The following is a 15771-nucleotide window of genomic DNA, read 5'->3' on the forward strand; positions in this document are numbered from 1 at the left end:
TGGCAGATGCAATACAATATTGGAAAATGTGAGGTTATGCACTTTGGCAGGAAAAATCAGAGAGCAAGTTATTATCTTAATGGCAAGAAACTGGAAAGTACTGCAGTACAAAGGGATCTGGGGGTCCTAGTGCAAGAAGATCAAATGGTTAGTATGCAGGTGCAGCAGGTGATCAAGAAGGCCAACGGAATGTTGGCTTTTATTGCACGGGGGATAGAATATAAAAACAGGGAGGTATTGCTGCAGTTATATAAGGTATTGGTGAGACCGCACCTGGAATACTGCATACAGTTTTGGTCTCCATACTTAAGAAAAGACATACTTGCTCTCGAGGCAGTACAAAGAAGGTTCACTCGGTTAATCCCGGGGATGAGGGGGCGGACATATGAGGAGAGGTTGAGTAGATTGGGACTCTACTCATTGGAGTTCAGAAGAATGAGAGGCGATCTTATTGAAACATATAAGATTGTGAAGGGGCTTGATCGGGTGGATGCGGTAAGGATGTTCCCAAGGATGGGTGAAACTAGAACTAGGGGGCATAATCTTAGAATAAGGGGCTGCTCTTTCAAAACTGAGATGAGGAGAAACTTCTTCACTCAGAGGGTAGTAGGTCTGTGGAATTTGCTGCCCCAGGAAGCTGTGGAAGCTACATCATTAAATAAATTTAAAACAGAAATAGACAGTTTCCTAGAAGTAAAGGGAATTAGGGGTTACGGGGAGCGGGCAGGAAATTGGACATGAATTTAGATTTGAGGTTAGGATCAGATCAGCCATGATCTTATTGAATGGCGGAGCAGGCTCGAGGGGCCGATTGGCCTACTCCTGCTCCTATTTCTTATGTTCTTATGTTCTTACCTGGTCCAGATGAAATGTATCCCAGGCTGTTAAGAGAAGCAAGGGAGGATATAGCAGAGGCTCTGACCATCATTTTCCAATCCTGTCTGGCTACAGGCATGGTGCTGGAGGAATGGAAGAATGGGAGAAAGAGATAGACCGAGTAATTACAGGCTAGTCATCCTAACCTCGGTGGTGGGAAAATTATTGGAAAAAATTCTGAGTGATAGTCTTAATCGTCATTTAGAAAGGCAGGGGTTAATCAAGGACAGTCAGCGTGGATTTGTTGAGGGAAAGTCGTGTCTGACTAAACTGATTGAACTTTTTGAGGAGGCAACAAGGAGGGTCAATGAGAGTAACACGTTTGATGTAGTCTACATGGATTTTAGCAAAGCTTTTGACAAGGTCCCACATGGCAGACTGGTCAGAAAAGTAAAAGCCCATGGGATCCAAGGGAAAGCGGCAGGAAGCAAAGGGTAATGGTTGATGGGTGTTTTTGTGACTGGAAGATGTTTCCAGTGGGGTTCTGCAGGGCTCGGTACTAGGTCCCTTGCTTTTTGTTGTATATAACAATGATTTAGATTTAAATGTAGGGGGCATGATTAAGAAGTTTGCAGATGATACAAAAATTGGCCATGTCGTTGATGGTGAGGAGGAAAACTGTAGACTGTGGGAAGATATCAATGGACTGGTCAGGTGGGCAGAAACGTGGCAAATGGAATTCAATTCAGAGAAGTGTGAGGTAATGCATTTGTGGAGGCAAACAAGGCAAGGGAGTATACAATAAATGGGAGGATACTGAGAAGTGTAGAGGAACATAGTGCATGTGTAGAGTGTAGAGGAACATAGTGCATGTCCACAGATTCCTGAAGGTATACGGGATACTTTCCTTTATTAGCCGAGGCATAGAATATAAGAGCAGGAAGGTTATGCTAGAACTAGTTAGGCCACAGCTGGAGTACTGTATACAGTTTTGGTCACCACATTACAGGAAAGATGTGATTGCACTAGAGAGGGTACAGAGGAGATTTATGAAGATGTTGCCAAGACTGGAGAATTCTGGCCATGAGGAAAGATTGGATATGCTGGGGTTGTTTTCTTTGGAACAGAGGAGGCTGAGGGGCGATTTAATTGAGGTATATAAAATTGTAAGGGGCCTAGATAGAGTTTATAGGAAGGATCTATTTCCCTTAGCAGAGAGATCAATAACCAGGGGGCATAGATTTAAAATAATTGGTAGAAGGATTAGAGGGGAGCTGAGGATAATTTTTTTTCACCCACAGGGTGGTGGGGAACTGGAACTCATTGCCTGAAAGGGTGGTAAAGGCAGAAACCCTCATCGCATTTAAAATGTACTTCGATTTGCACTTGAAGTGTCGCAACGTACAAGGCTATGGACCAAGAGCTGGAAAGTGGGATTCGGCTGGATAGCTCTTTTTCAGCCGGCGGAGACATGATGGGCCAAATGGCCTCCTTCTGTGCTGTAAATTTCTATGATTCTATGATCCATTTCCTTCTCCTTTCTTCTTCAGACTTATGTTATCGTCCCCAGATCCCTCCCCCGGTCTTACTAGTTTAAAGTCCCATTGACAGTCCTATTTATTCTTTCTCCTATGACACTCGTCCCATTCCGGTTCAGGTGGAGCCCGTCCCAATGGTACAGCTCCTTCCTGTCCTAGTACTAGTGACAGTGTCCCATGGAATGGAACCCCTCCTTCCCACACTGCTCTTTCAGCCATGTAATCACCTTCCTGATCTGTCTATCCCTTTGCCAATTAGCACGTGGCTCAGGTAGTAATCCCGAGATTCTCTCTCTCTCTCTCTCTGCAGTCCCTTAGGGTCGAGGATGACTTGGTGGAAAATGCCTGTGCATGGACTCTTTTATTGTGGAGTGGTCATTGCACACCAACCACCACGCGGTCCCAGCAGAGCAAAGTCTTGGCTCAATGGCAGGGAAATCCGAGATGATTGGAGACCAGGCTCTGCTGTAGGACGGGGACAGTGCAGCACTTCACTGGAGTGTCAGCCTAGATTTTCATGCTCAAGTCTCTGGAGTGGGACTTGAACCCACAACCTTCTGCCTCAGAAGCGAGAGTGCTAACCATTGAGCCATGGCTGACACAATCCTGAGATTACCACCTGTGAGGTTCTGCTTTTTAATTTTATCCTGCTTTAAAACAACTCTGCTTTTGCTACAAGCCTCTCTAATCTCTGAATTAATACATTTTGCCACTTCATTGCTGGTATCAAGAGGCCTGTGGACACTCCCATCACAGTTTTAAGTCCTCTCTTTTTCCTCAATTCTAACTATAGATTCTCCGCTGATTGCTTTCCCTTACCTATATCCTTTCTTACTAATGTTGTAATCGTATCTTTCATCAATAAGGCTACCCTTCCTCCTCTTCCACTTTCCCTATCCTTTCCAAAGACCTTATAACCTGGAATATTTCACTTCCAAACCTGACCAGCTTGCAGTCGTGTCTCAGTAATGGCCACCAAGTCATACCCTCTAAGCTGCATTTGAGCCTCTAATTCACTCAATTTATTTCTTATACTCTGTGCACTAGTATATAAAGATCTTATTTGGGCAAGAGACCCTAACCTGTCCTTCTGCCCTGATGCTGTCTTTTTCACACCGTTTAACTTAACACGTTTCTTATTTGTCACTCCTGCTGTAACTACTTTGGTTATTTTAGTATTCCCTTCGCCTGGAGTATCAATATCACTGTCTGTGACCTGAACTCTGCTCTTATCCCTTTTTTAAATCTTTAAACTATTGCTTCTGGCTGAGACCTCCCCCAATTTATTTGTTTAAAGTTCTTTTTACCACCCTATTTATCTTTTCCGCTTGGACCTTGTTCCCAGCGTGGTTCAGATGCAGACCGTCCCAATGGTACAGCTCCCTCTTGTCTCAGTACAGATGCAGACCGTCCCAATGGTACAGCTCCCTCTTGTCTCAGTACAGATGCAGACCGTCCCAATGGTACAGCTCCCTCTTGTCTCAGTACAGATGCAGACCGTCCCAATGGTACAGCTCCCTCTTGTCTCAGTACAGATGCAGACCGTCCCAATGGTACAGCTCCCTCTTGTCTCAGTACAGATGCAGACCGTCCCAATGGTACAGCTCCCTCTTGTCTCAGTACAGATGCAGACCGTCCCAATGGTACAGCTCCCTCTTGTCTCAGTACAGATGCAGACCGTCCCAATGGTACAGCTCCCTCTTGTCTCAGTACAGATGCAGACCGTCCCAATGGTACAGCTCCCTCTTGTCTCAGTACAGATGCAGACCGTCCCAATGGTACAGCTCCCTCTTGTCTCAGTACAGATGCAGACCGTCCCAATGGTACAGCTCCCTCTTGTCTCAGTACAGATGCAGACCGTCCCAATGGTACAGCTCCCTCTTGTCTCAGTACAGATGCAGACCGTCCCAATGGTACAGCTCCCTCTTGTCTCAGTACAGATGCAGACCGTCCCAATGGTACAGCTCCCTCTTGTCTCAGTACAGATGCAGACCGTCCCAATGGTACAGCTCCCTCTTGTCTCAGTACAGATGCAGACCGTCCCAATGGTACAGCTCCCTCTTGTCTCAGTACAGATGCAGACCGTCCCAATGGTACAGCTCCCTCTTGTCTCAGTACAGATGCAGACCGTCCCAATGGTACAGCTCCCTCTTGTCTCAGTACAGATGCAGACCGTCCCAATGGTACAGCTCCCTCTTGTCTCAGTACAGATGCAGACCGTCCCAATGGTACAGCTCCCTCTTGTCTCAGTACAGATGCCAGTGTCCCATGAAATGGAACCCCTCCTTCCTGCATCATTCTTTTAGCCATTTGTTCTCCTTCCTCATCTGTTTGTCCCTATGCTAATTAGTACATGGCTCGGCTAATAATCCTGAGATTACCACCCTTGAGGTCCTGCTTTTTAATTTAGCTCCTAACTCTTGATACTCACTCAGCAGCACCGCCTCCCTTTCTTCCCCATGTCACTAGTCCTGACATGGACCACAACAACTGGATCTTCCCCCTCCCTTTCCAAATTCCTTTCCAGCCACATCGAAATATCCCTTACTCTGGGGTGCCAAGTGAGCAACACACCCTTCGCAACTCTTGATCGTGGCTGCAGAGGATGTTATCTATCCCCCTAGTTATTGAATCCCCTATAACTACTACATTTCTATTCTGCTCCTCATCGCTTTGGACAGCCTCCTGCTCCACGATGCCTGGGTCAGCATTGTGGCTGTCCTCCCGCAGTCTTTTTCCTTATCCTCACAGGTATCAAGTACATTGTACCTGTTCATAGAATCATAGAATCATAGAATGGTTATAGCATGGAAGGCTCCATGCAAGAGCAATCCAGCTAGTCCCACTCCCCCGCCCTATCCCCATAGCCCTGCAACTGTTTTCCCTTTGAGTACTTATGCAATTCCCTTTGAAAGCCACAATTGAATCTGCCTCCACCATCCCCTCAGACAGTGCAATCCAGATCATAATCACTCGCTGTGTAAAAAATGTTTTCCTCATGTCGCCTTTGGTTCTTTTACCAATCACCTTAAATCTATATCATCTGCTTCTTGACCCTTCTGCCAATGGGAACAGTTTCTCTCTATCGACTCTGTCTAGACCTTTCATGATTTTGAACACGTCTATCAAATCTCCTCGCAATTGTCTCTGCTCTAAGGAGAACCCCAGCTTCTCCAGTCTATCCACGTAACTGAAGGTGAGTGCCAGCATATAAGGACAAATATTTACTTCAGCTTGATCAAGCTTCAAAATCAATTTCACTTATTTGTGAGCCTTGACCAAGGCTGGATATGGGGGAAAGGAAGGGGAGAAGTGTCAAGTGTAAAGTGAAAGGAAACCTGATGTGAAGGCCCAATACTGATTCTGTGGGAAAATGAATGACTGGTACATCAGCCACTCCTCTCTTTCAGGGATGGTTAAATGGACACGTAGCTGCAGGATTGGGTCCAGGTCATGCTCCTAGGAGGATACCTAGGCACCATTATTGGCAGTAAGTGGTAAGCAGATTCAATGTTATGCATACTACCTGTAGGACCTTGGACCAGACGGAAAAGAAGCCAGCACACAAAGGAATCTGCCAAGGAAATAGTACCCAAATAAACCATCATGTCTTACACACTACATACAAACTATTGGATAGGACAAGTGTCTGCAGGACCTCCTCCTCTATTTCCCCTACCCTGCTGACTGACAGACGTACAAGGGATACGGGGATAGGGTGGGAAAGTGGAGTTGTGGTAGAAGATCAGTCATGATCTTATTAAATGGCGGAGCAGGCTTGAGGGGCCGTATGGCCTGCTCCTGCTACCCCTGCCTTCTAGTGTCTGTGCGCCTAAGAAAACTAGCCTAATTTCAAGACCCTTCTCGAACGGCCGCAGGAGGGCACTTGCATGGGATGGTGCTATGGGAAGGGGAACATGTGCTAAGGGTGATAGAAGAGTGGACAAGGGGTCGCGGAGGGAGCGGTCCCTCCAGAATGCTGAAAGGGGAAGGGAGGGAAAGATGTGTTTGGTTGTGGCATCGGGCTGGAGGTGGCAGAAATGGCGGAGAAATAATTTGGAAGACCTTGGTTGGCCTATTTTGCAGTACACCACCTGCACTGTCTAGGCATCTGAATCATTATTTGAGGTTGCCAACGATGTGCTTGACCAAGATCCCGGTGGAAGCATGCACTGCATTGTAGCTCTTCTCAGGACTTCTGCTTGGGTCTCACAGTGGTGTGATCAGCCACAGCTGCAGTGCATATCTTTGGTCTCCCAGCAGCCATCCCTGCAGTCTTTGTGGCCCATCAAATAATGGTGACACTATGGAATTTAAAATTCTCATACTTGTTTTCAAATCCCTCCCTATTTCTGTAACTTCCTTCATCCTTACCACTCTCCAAGATCTCTGCGCTCCTCCAATTCTTGCCTCTTGTGCATCCCCGATTTTCATCACTTCACCATTGGCAGCCTTGCTTTCAGCTGCTTTAAACTCTGGAATTCCCTCCTTAAACCTCTCCGCCTCTCACCTCTCTCCTCCGTTAAGATGCTCTTTAAAAACTTTCTCTTTAACCAAGCATTTGGTCACCTGTCCTAATATCTCTTTATGTGGCTCGGTATCAAATTTTGTTTAATAACGGTCCTGTGAAGCGTCTTGGGACATTTTACAACATTAAAGGTACTATGTAAATGCAAGTTGTTGTTGTTGTTGTTGGAATGCAGTAGGATGAAGTAATCGAGCATCCACCATCAGGTTATGGATCCTCATAAGTCGCAGTAATTTTTTTTTTATTTGTTCATGGGATGTGGGCGTCGTTGGCATTTATTGCCCATCCCTAATTGCCCTTGAGAAGGTGGTGGTGAGCTGCCTTCTTGAACCGCTGCAGTCCGTGTGGTGAAGGTTCTCCCACAGTGCTGTTAGGAAGGGAGTTCCAGGATTTTGACCCAGCGACGATGAAGGAACGGCGATATATTTCTAAGTCGGGATGGTGTGTGACATGGAGGGGAACGTGCAGGTGGTGTTGTTCCCATGTGCCTGCTGCTCTTGTCCTTCTAGGTGGTAGAGGTCGCGGGTTTGGGAGGTGCTGTCGAAGAAGATGGTACACACTGCAGCCACGGTTTGCCGGTGGTGAAGGGAGTGAACGTTTAGGGTGGTGGATGGGGTGCCAATCAAGTGGGCTGCTTTGTCCTGGATGGTGTCGAGCATCTTGTGTGTTGTTAGAGCTGCACTCATCCAGGCAAGTGGAGAGTATTCCATCGCACTCCTGACTTGTGCCTTGTAGATGGTGGAAAGGCTTTGGGGAGTCAGGAGGTGAGTCACTCGCCGCAGAATACCCAGCCTCTGACCTGCTCTTGTAGCCACGGTATTTATATGGCTGGTCCAGTTAAGTTTCTGGTCAATGGTGACCCCCAGGATGTTGATGGTGGGGGATTCGGCGATGGTAATGCCGTTGAATGTCAAGGGGAGGTGGTTAGACTCTCTCTTGTTGGAGATGGTCATTGCCTAGCACTTGTCTGGCACGAATGTCACTTGCTATGATCTTATTGAATGGCGGAGCAGGCTTGAGGAGCCGTATGGCCACTCCTGCTATCCCTGCCTTCTAATGTCTGTGCGCCTAAGAAAACTAGCCTAATTTCAAGACCCTTCTCGAACGGCCGCAGGAGGGCGCAATTGGCGGAAACTCACTATCCTCATTGTTTCAAACGGGGGGGCGTGGCCAGTTTTGTGGGCGGGGCCAGCTTCAGCAAGATTTTTTTGAGCCAGCGCAAAACATTGCAGAAACTCCAATTAGGCTGGGCCTAAATTATGCCCTGTGTAAACCGGATTCCCACGATGTTTTGCTCTGATTGAGCCAGATTGCACAGAAAAAGCCGGCGCAATCTAGCAGAAACTCAGGGCCTAAGTTTCTTTTGGGAATGCTCTTCATGCAGGATTGACACGGTTAGATGCAAAATATGGTCCTTTTAAAAAGCCAACGCAATCCAGCGGAATCTTGTTGGAGATGGTCATTGCCTGACGCGAATGTTACTTGTCACTTATCAGCCCAAGCCTGGATGTTGTCCAGGTCTTGCTGCACGCGGGCTCGGACTGCTTCATTATTTGAGGGGTTGCGAATGGAACGGAACACTGTGCAATCATCAGCAAACATCCCCATTTCTGACCTTATGATGAGGGAAGGTCATTGATGAAGCAGCTGAAGATGGTTGGGCCTAGGACACTGCCCTGAGGAATTCCTGCAGCAATGCCCTGAGGCTAAGATGATTGGCCTCCAACAACCACAACCATCTTCCTTTGTGCTAGGTATGACTCCAGCCACTGGAGAGTTTTCCCCCTGATTCCCATGGACTTCAATTTTACCAGGGCTCCTTGGTGCCACACTCGGTCAAATGCTGCCTTGATGTCAAGGGCAGTCACTCTCACCTCACCTCTGGAATTCAGCTCTTTTGTCCATGTTTGGACCAAGGCTGTAATGAGGTCTGGAGCCGAGTGGTCCTGGCGGAACCCAAACTGAGCATTGGTGAGCAGGTTATTGGTGAGTAAGTGCCGCTTGATAGCACTGTCAACGACACCTTCCATCACTGTGCTGATGATTGAAAGTAGACTGATGGGGCGGTAATTGGCCGGATTGGATTTGTCCTGCTTTTTGTGGACAGGACATACATGGGCAATTTTCCACATTGTCGGGTAGATGCCAGTGTTGTCGCTGTACTGGAACAGTTTGGCTAGGGGCGCAGCTAGTTCTGGAGCACAAGTCTTCAGCACTACAACTGGGATGTTATCGGGGCCCATAGCCTTTGCTGTATCCAGTGCACTCAGCTGTTTAAGAACGTAAGAACATAAGAAATAGGAGCAGGAGTAGGCCAATCGGCCCCTCGAGCCTGCTCCGCCATTCAATAAGATCATGGCTGATCTGATCCTAACCTCAAATTTAAATTCATGTCCAATTTCCTGCCTGCACCCCGTTTCTTGATATCACATGGAGTGAATCGAATTGGCTGAAGACTGGCTTCTGTGATGGTGGGGATATCGGGAGGAGGCCGAAATGGATCATCCACTCGGCACTTCTGGCTGAAGATGGTTGCAAACGCTTCAGACTTATCTTTTGCACTCACGTGCCGGACTCCGCCATCATTGAGGATGGGGATGTTTGCAGAGCCTCCTCCTCCCGTTAGTTGTTTAATTGTCCACCACCATTCACGACTGGATGCGGCAGGACTGCAGAGCTTTGATCTGATCCGTTGGTTGTGGAATCGCTTAGCTCTGTCCATAGCATGTTGCTTCCACTGTTTAGCATGCATGTAGTCCTGAGTTGTAGCTTCACCAGATTGGCACCTCATTTTTAAGTACACCTGGTACTGCTCCTGGCATGCTCTTCTACACTCCTCATTGAACCAGGGTTGATCCCCTGACTTGTTGGTAATGGTAGAGTGAGGTATATGCCAGGCGATGAGGTTACAGATTGTGCTGGAATACAATTCTGCCGCTGCTGATGGCCCACAGCGCCTCATGGATGCCCAGTTCTGAGCTGCTAGATCTGTTCTGAATCTATCCCATTTAGCATGGTGATAGTGCCACACAACACATTGGATGGTGTTCTCAGTGCGAAGATGGGACTTCGTCTCCACAAGCACTGTGCGGTGGTCACTCCTAGATTTGTGCATTTAGAACAGTGACCTTAAAGAAACAGGCCAGGTTAAAGGCTAAACATCACAAACTGTGCTTCAGACCGCAATCTGCCATTGAGCAATAGCAAAGGAGATTCACTGGGATATGCAGACATTTCAACCAAACATAGTGAAATCCTGCAGAGTTAGATCACCATCGAATATTAGTAAGTGCTGATATGTTCATTATATGTCATTAAAATATAAATCCTGAAGAAGAAAACAATTACCTTGACAAGCACGCAAACAAGTTCCAAAGCTTGGGGTGAATGCTTCAGTTTTATACAGGAACTCACAGCCAAGTCTTTTCCAATTATTTATTAAAAAGTTTATCGTTTTCAATTGTGCAAAATAACAAATGAACGAATTCTGTGGAATTCTTGGGAAATCCATATTGCCATTTGATTACTCCTTTCATTAACTTTTATTGTGATGGTAATGAAAATTGGACTGAAAAAGTGAGGAAAAAATGTTTAGGATGACATTGAATCAAGAAATTTCTAATTCCATTAATTTCTGGGTGATAGTAAAGCAACTTAAAGGGAAAAATCATAAATGTGTATTTCACTTAGCATTCCAAAGAATGAATGAAGGTGTTTCCACAGAACAGTGTTCATTTCCACGCTCAAATCAAATGCTCAAGTTACCCTCACAGATCTCCGGACACCATCCCTCTGCTCCGTCACACAGAGGTGACAGCTGAAGAGACATTTCTCCCCCTTCGCTTTGGTCTCCAGAAACCTTTCCAAGCCAAACTGGCCTCTGAGATTCCACCTTTGGTGACAAGTTCATAACTAAAATGCTAAAAATTAGCAGATGCTCCTTGGGCCATTCATACAAACCACAATATTACAAGGGTAATAATAATCTGTAATAAACAGCACTGACACAATGGGCCGAAGTGCTGTAAATTTTCCATGATTCCATGATATCAGTATTCCTGTCACAGACATTTCTAATGTCATTTCTTTAATACTCTAACCTTTGCAGTTTGCCTGTGCATTGAAAAATAACACAAAAGAAAAATGTTGGAAGAATTTGTTTTTCAGTTAATGCATATTTCATAAGGTAAGCCTTTCTTTCTCTTCAAAGGTAAAAATGTTTACCTCCTCCTCGCAAGAAGAACATAAGCTTCAATCATGTCATTGGAATTCTGAAATTTTACCATGATAGTTCAGAATAAAATATTGCGATTGGAAGATTTCATGTTAAAATTCCAGATAGTTTTGTGATCTAAAGTGGTCAGTGTTTCAGTCAAGTTCCTGGCACCACTACTATGGAGAGATGTTAGGTTAAGCGTGTACTTAAATGTAACCATTTCTAAGGAAGCCACAAAATGGTTCCAGGCAAACTTAATGGCTTGGAGCACTTAGAAACCTTGAAGTTTGACCCTGTAAATGGGCCAATTTCAAGTTTTATCAGAAGTTTCCAGCCAGACCTGCTGGCTTTGCACAAAAGTGGCTGGACGTCACTGCATTTTAGTCACTCTCCCAAGTAGCGAGCAAAGGACATAAAAGAAGCATGATACAAGTCCTCAGCTAGGGAGCCCCCAGCTTCACAGTACACCAATACTGGCACAGATGCCCACCAAGAAGACATCCATGCTGCGGTCCTCCTGGCTACTACGTGGATACACACTATACTCCATGGAGTGATGGTTCCACCAGTTAGAGGTGCAGAGCTTCAGCAGCAGCTACTCACCTCTCTCCAGCTCAATTATGGTAAGCACCAATTCTGGCAATATACGAATGTGCGCTTATCTACGACTTCTAGAAGTTGTTGCTCCATGTTGCAGAGTAATCATTAGTTATATGATGGACATCTGCCTTCAGCATGGTGGAAGGACCCACGCAGCTTGAGTCACGTCAACCACCTTGATGTTTTAGAAGTATAATGCCATGTACTGGGCTTACTCACCACTGCTAAAACTAGATTATCTGGTCAATTATTCCATTACCATTTGTGGGACTATGCTGTGTGCAAATTGACTGTGCATCAGCCTACCAAAAAACAGTGCCCACAGTTCAACATTAATTAACTGGCTGTGAAATGCTTTGGGATGTCCTGAGGATGTGAAAGGTGTTATATGAATGCAAATCTTTCTTTCTTATTATGTGAAAGTCTTTGGCAATGAGGCATGCCCACTACAAGAATGATTCTCTCTCCACAGTACTCAATGACAGCCCAGTATAGGCTGGAGCCCACGCTCCCTACAGTCCTTTCCCCTTTTTGCCACAAATCTACCTCACAGCTTGGTCCCAGATCTCACACATGGGCCAGAGGAAGTCCTTTGTTACATGAATAAGACTTCTGAACTGTTAAAATATGGTTTAAAACAAGCATAGAAAATAGGAGGGAAAAAGTTCAGCATCTCTGTGAGAACAAGGACAGCTCACACAGCAGAACATCAGGGAGGCCACAGAATAGATAACATTAACATCAGAAGGGGGTTTACACCAAATCAAGAGATGAGGTTACTAAGAAACCAATGGGGGCGTGCAAGGCCGAATAAGGGGGGCTGTGCTCAGATAAGAAGGACTTACGCATTCAGAGAAACGTAACAGCCTGTAAACAGAGATGGAGGTTGAGGTCATTAGTAATGTTACGTAAAACAGCTTACGTGGCGTCAGTATAATGGGAGGACTTACAACCATGCGATAAGACCAGTGGTGCTTACGTACAGAACAACGCAGCTGAACAGTATAACGATAGGGCATGCCACCTCCCAAAAGTTAGATCTCTCAAGAGGGGACGGTTGGAAGTTCATCAGGTTGTATTGATTGCTTGTCATTTCATGTAATCTGTAGACAGTTGTATTATAACTGGAATACTGTTGAATACAATGTTGAAGACAGCTGTAGTGCCACTCTGTTCTAAGTCAGTCTATTAAACTTGCTATTTTATAACCACTCAGGCTAGAATCAGTGGAAGTTATTGTTGATGGATTAACAACCCATAGTTGTGACAGTAATGGAGAAATCCTCTAACATGAACCACTGTAAGACTACAGATATGGAAAATACTGTAAAAACACTGTAAAACTGCAAGACATGAAACAGGCTGTGAGAAATGAAACAGTTAACCCCAAGTGACAGTCAAAGAGACTCCAGCCCATGATCTCATTTACATCAAACAATGAGGCCCTGGCGAAGGCACATTATCATCGAGACAATGTATAATCAAACTGAGCCTCTGAGCCATGCTCAGTCTCGGACAAGAACGGAAGGCCTTTCATACCTAAACAATGCTGTGAGCCAAGGGCCCATCACAGTGAGGAATACCGCATTGTCCTGATGCTGTGCAGGTAGCGGGAAGGAGATAAGGAGTTGTCTCTCAACCTCACAGCTCTGCACAACTAAGGAGTTTTGAATCACCGAGATGCCCAGATGAAGAGGTGTGAATGTCAAGCAGTCCAACAGATTGATAGCTGGAACCACAGATGAGGCCCAGGTTGGGGTTTGCATGACTGGAACACTATAAGAAGGTACAACAGCAGCACGTAGAGGCTGCAGTCAGGTGAAGACGGACGGAGACCAGTCACCTCCAGATCCAGGCCTACAATCAACATCGGTAACGACCAGCCATGTGGGTGATTGTAAGTTCCAGGCAAGCCACTAAGGGGTTTGCACTGCGGAGGCCGCAGTCAAGGGAAAACGGACGGAAACTGGTCACTTCCAGGTCCAGGCCTAAGATCAGCATCGGTAATGACTAGCCTCATGGGTGATTGTAAGTTTCAGTCATATCATAGAAGGGTTTGTACTGGGGTTTTGTTGGTCTAATAAACTAACAAGTTTGGGTTGAGCCAAAGCCTGTTTATCGCGTGCAATTTTGTTCTTGTAATTCCGAGGTCCAAGAAGCAGTGTAAGGCGGAAGGGAACGGAACACCTTACACCATGAAGGAGAATTGTTTAGAAAATGTCTTGTGTACCACAAGCTTCTCTAATGCAGCTTCTTTATGATAAAATAGCACTTACTAAATTTTGTTTCAACATTTTTCTTTATTCTTCTGCTGATTTGCTGATAGATAAAAGTCATACTGAAACATCTGCAGCAATAATATTATTTCACAAGTTAAATGCATTCTCTGATTATGTTATAGAGAACCGTGGAAAATCAGTTCAATACTACCATGTGATACATTCAGGATTGAATTTTCTTCATCAAACAAAACATAAACATTTTCAAACTGCTAGTGACTCCAAAGAGAAGACTATGTAAAAATATAAATTTAATAAGAGAGATGTAAAGTTAAACAAGCAACACAAAGTAGCAATTTTTAATTCATTCTCAGGGTGTGGGCATTACTGGCAAGGCCAACATTTATTGTCTATCCTTACTGATACAACTAAGTGGCTTGCTGGGCCACTTCAGAGGGCCGTTAAGAGTCAACTACGTTGGTGTGGGACTGGAGTCACATGTAGACCAGACGAGGTAAGAACAGAAGGTTCCTTTCCCCAAAGAGCATGGGCTCGATTTTAAAAGGAAAAAACAGGTGGGTGAGGCGAGGGGGCATTGAAAATTGCCACCATTTCAGTCCCATCCCAACCCACCTCCAATCTGCCCATTTCCAGTTTTAACGGGGGTTGGACAAGGGGCGGGCGGCCAACTCGCTCCCAAGAGGTGGGTCGGGCCTTAAAACCTTTCAAGGAGGTTTCAGGCCTCCATTTTTAAACTAATTCTCGATTTCAACCCCAGGGGGCCGGGATTCCCAGGCCTTCCGTTTTATGTCTCATGAAAGGAGGCGAGAAGGCCTGAGACTGCAGGTAAGTGCCTAGAAAGGCACAGCTAGTGGGCCCGGAGGACCAGGAGTGCTTCCCCCAGGCCCAACAAGCCTACCTGCACGACCACCCCCCCTCAACCGATTGCACACCTCCCCCCCGATTGCGAACCCCCAAACCCCCAATCGTGGACCCCCAACCCCGACCCCCCTGACCACGGACCCCCAACCCCGAACCCTGACTCCGATCATCCGACCCCAATCCTCCCCCTCTGACCCCGACCCCGATTCTCCGACCCCGATCCCCCGACCCCAGAACCCTCCCGCTCAACGATCACGGACCCCTGCGATGACCCTTGATCCCATCCCCCATGACTCGCGACTCCCGTGGCCACCTATGCACACCCGTGCCCACCTATGCCCCTTGCCCACCCATGTCCCCCATCACCAGACATCCTCTCCCTGGCTGGTCTCCTGTCTGACTGAGACCAGCCTGTCAATCAGCCGGTCAGTCGGATGGGAAACTGACAAAAAAAATAAAAGACGTCCTTACGTCAAAATCGTAAGGACGTCCGGGAAACCAATACTAATGGGTTTCCCGACCTCAAATTGACCCCCACCCCTTCCCGACTCCATTTTAAAATTGAGCCCCATCAGTGAACCAGTTTGGTTTTCATGACAATCCGATAGCTTCATAATCACTTTTACAGATACCTGCTTTTCTTTCCATCTTATTTTTTTTGATCTAATTTAAATTATCAAACTATTATGATGGAGATTTGAACTCACACTCTCTGTGGATTATTAGTTCAAGTCTCTGGATTACTAGTCCAGTAGCATAACCATTACACCACCATACCCAGTATAGCTGCTAAGTTGCCTTGACCAAAACTATTAAAATAATCTATTGAGTGTAGAATCCATCAAAAGCAGCCCCCAATAATTATTTTCTTGTTGTTATTACTGATTATCAACTATTATAATTTCCAATGACAGCTGTATATTCATATGATACTTAAATTGAGTTTGACAGTACAACTCAAAAGAAATGGAG

This window comes from Heptranchias perlo, chromosome 10, assembly GCF_035084215.1.
Source record: "Heptranchias perlo isolate sHepPer1 chromosome 10, sHepPer1.hap1, whole genome shotgun sequence".
Taxonomy (NCBI): domain Eukaryota; kingdom Metazoa; phylum Chordata; class Chondrichthyes; order Hexanchiformes; family Hexanchidae; genus Heptranchias; species Heptranchias perlo.